Source organism: Ambystoma mexicanum, chromosome 3p, assembly GCF_040938575.1.
Source record: "Ambystoma mexicanum isolate Mex_15411 chromosome 3p, UKY_AmexF1_1, whole genome shotgun sequence".
In the NCBI taxonomy this organism is placed as follows: Eukaryota; Metazoa; Chordata; class Amphibia; order Caudata; family Ambystomatidae; genus Ambystoma; species Ambystoma mexicanum.
In genome coordinates this window covers 798,322,478-798,326,055 of record NC_090925.1, presented here as the reverse complement: position 1 = coordinate 798,326,055, position 3,578 = coordinate 798,322,478, and positions in this window count along the sequence as shown.

Here is a 3,578-nt window from a genome sequence, read left to right as displayed (position 1 = left end):
TGATGACAATAAAGTGTTAGAGGTGTTTAAGTATCCAAATTCCAGACTGTGGAACCAAAGCATTCATGCTTGGATCCTGGCTTTGCCAGCAGATGATACAGTGATCCTGGACACATCTTATATCACTGACAGTACTGTACTGCCTTCTATGAAAAGGTTTTCTTCTCACATACTGGTGGCATTGTTTGGCCAATTACCTGGTCTTTCCTATCATGTAGGCCATTTGAGTGGAAGGAGTTCTAGACAGAAGAGAGCAGACCAGATATTGCAGGCTTCTTACCAGCATATTTTAAGGTTTGTTTATGTGACAACAAACGTTTTTTCTGCACCTTTTTAAATACCATTACATCAGCCCATGTTTGGGGTGTATTTAAAGCTTAACAGTACAAAAGAGAAACCTATTTGAAATCTTTTAAGATCACATCCATTATTATGCTGGTATTTATATACTTTCCTTGATGATGGAGGCAATTAAGCTAGAATCATTCCCATTTTGAATAATATGTTTCTATAATGTTTTGTTTTTTAAATGTTTATATTGGGTTATGTGATTTTCATATTTTCCAATTCAGTTCTGTAAATACTAGAAAATAAATTGGTAAGACCAGAAATTGTGGGTACGGATCCTAGCTTCACCTCTTAATCCATGTGTGATCCTGGGTATCTCATTTAATCTTGTATTTCCTCACTTATCAAAATTGCAAGTCCCTAAAGCTTTCAAAATTGTCAGCCCTTCAGAGTGATTTCATTCTCAAGGTACGATCTTTAAAAAAGACTCATTCATGGTTACACTGACTATATATAGTGTTGCTTGCTCTATAATGATAGTGAGCATTGATATATTGCACACCAGAGCCACCTGTTTCTTTGCTCTCGAACGGCAACACTGCTTGAAAACCATGTCCCACTACTAATCTCAATTTGTCTGGATACAGAGACCTTCCCGGTATCTTCAAATCATCATCCACTCTCTATGCTATGATATGTGTAGTTTGATCCTGCTTCCCATTGTTCATCTGTATCCATGCTTGAGCACTTTTGCTGTCGCTGAGGCAGCTAATCTCTGACTATTCTGGATTATGTGTACTTTTGTCATAAAATCTGTGCCCTGCAGGTATACTATGTCCAGTATACCTTCCACGTGGCTGCTATTGATTAAATGTTTGCTGTACCTATGCTTGAACACAAGTACCCCCACGTAGACTGCTAATGTTACCCTTGAAATGCTACTTGTTAATCACTCTGATTACAACATGACAGAAGACAGCATATGAAGCTATGGGTTGTTATCATGAGACGGGGTGGGACACACTAGGTATTCTATATCCCGTAATTCCTTTGGTCTGTTGGGGGGGGGGGGCAGAGGTGTCCGTGCCCCGGGATCCCAAATTGCTTAAGATGGCCCTGGGTATGACCTCAAAGCGCTGGTAGGTTGAACGCCCTCGGAGACTGTAGTCCAGTTCTGTTGAGGGTGTCGAAAGGGTGCTTGGGTGCACCAGCTAAGTGTGCAGCTGATGTAATTGTCTGATGGTAGCTGCATCCTAGCATTAGGTGTGGTGGTATTGATAGCGGTTCAATGTGTGCAGTCTATCGGGTGGACACCAAGACTGGGTTCTGGCTGTGTTAGGCCTGTGGGACGCTTATGTGTGCAGCTAGGCCGGTTTGTCACAGGATATAGCTGCGTTTTATTAGAGTGATGAGGTGTTCATGGGATAGTGTTCGTATGCGAGCAGCCAGGCCAAATAGATCGAGGGGTGTAGCTGCACTATAATTGTTGTGATGATGTAGAGTAGAGAGTAAGCATAGCGATATGATATGACAGCACCCACACACATTGCGCTTCACAGCGCTCCACGACAAGGGAGGGAAACAAGGGAAAAACACAAAACACTCCTACAAGCCATGAACAACAAGAATGTGAAGATTAGCCATTGCACTCGGCCTAACGACACCCCAGACAGTGCAAGTGCCAAGACACAGACAGAAGGGGAAACGGGAAAAGACAGGCAATTACTGCACGACATCCCAGGAGAATCACACAAGGTGGGGAGAGGGGAGGAGAAAGGAGGGAGAGGAACAAAACAAGCGACCATCGCACTAGGCCCTACGACACCTCAGGCAGTACCAGGGAGGGGGTGGGGGGTGGAAGTAACTAGTAAGGGGGGGAGGAAACAAACAATTTTAACCATCATACTAGGACTAGGGACAGTTCCGACAGAGCAAGTGCAGAGAAAAGGTAGGGGAGGGGAGGGGAGAGAGAGAAGGGGGAGGGAGGTCCAGCATGAGAGTAGAGGGGTGAAGGACCACGAGTCAATAGACCTCATTATGGGTCGGGCGGTCCGGAAATAACAGTGGTGGTAAACCCGCTGCTACTGTCAATTCCAGACCGCCCAATCTCAAGTCCTGCAGGCGGGAGGTGGCGTTCCCGCCAGGTCTGACCTGGCGGGTTTAATACCGCCCGCCTGCAGGCGGACGTGTAAACACCGGCACCATCACGAGATGGTGCCGTGTTTCCACTTCCCCATTCCCATTGAGTCCTATGGGACTCAATGGGAATGGGGATTTACTGAATTCCACCTCCGGAATTCCCGGGACACCAGGGTCGTAATGCTCTGGTAAATCCAGGAGTCACGGAGGCGTAATGGTAATACGAGTCCGGCGGTAACCGAGCCGGAAAAAACGGCTGGTTGCCGCCGGACTCGTAATGAGGCCCAATGTGTCCAAAGGTCAAATCCAAACGTTGGCAAAAGGTTATTGATGGTGAACCCTTCGTGATTCAAGACAACTCCTGCAATGAATGGGACAGGGGGAATTGAAGAAAGGGATAAGGGGGAGGAGGGCTAGGAGGGGGCATACAGCAACATTACGGGGGATCAGAGGGGCACACAGCGATATCACAGGGGACCTGAGGGGGCTGTGAGGCACACAGCAACATCATTGGAGACCAGTGGGGGCAGGGGGGCACACAGCGATGTCACAGGAGACCAGAGGGGCTGGGGGCACACAGCGACATCACATGGGACTAGAGGGGTCTGGGGGCACACAGCAACAACGCGGGGGACCAGAGGGGGCTGGGGCGCACAGTGACAACCCAGGGAACTAGAGGGGCCTTTGGGCACACAGCGACATCACAGGAGGCCAAGAGGGGCTGGGCTGGTACACAGCCATATCCCGGGGGACCAGACGGTGTGGTGCACATATCGACAACGCGGGGGACCAAAGGGGTTGGGCGCACACAGCAACATCATAGGGGACCAGAGGGGCTGGTGGGTACACAGCAACGTCATGGGGACCCAAGGGGTACTGGGAGCACACAGTGATATCACGGGGGACCAGCGGGGCTGGGGCACACAGCAACATCACAGGGACCAAAGGGGCTGGGGGCACACAGCGATATCACAGGGAACCACAGGGGCTCAGAGCCCACAGCAACAGCACGGGGGACCAGAGGGACTGAGGGGCACAGAGCGACATCACATGGCTGGGAGTGTAAGCGACAAATGGGTTGGGGTGCACATCAACAACCCCGGGAACAAGAGAGGCCTTTGGGATCACAGCGACATCACTGGAGGCCAAGA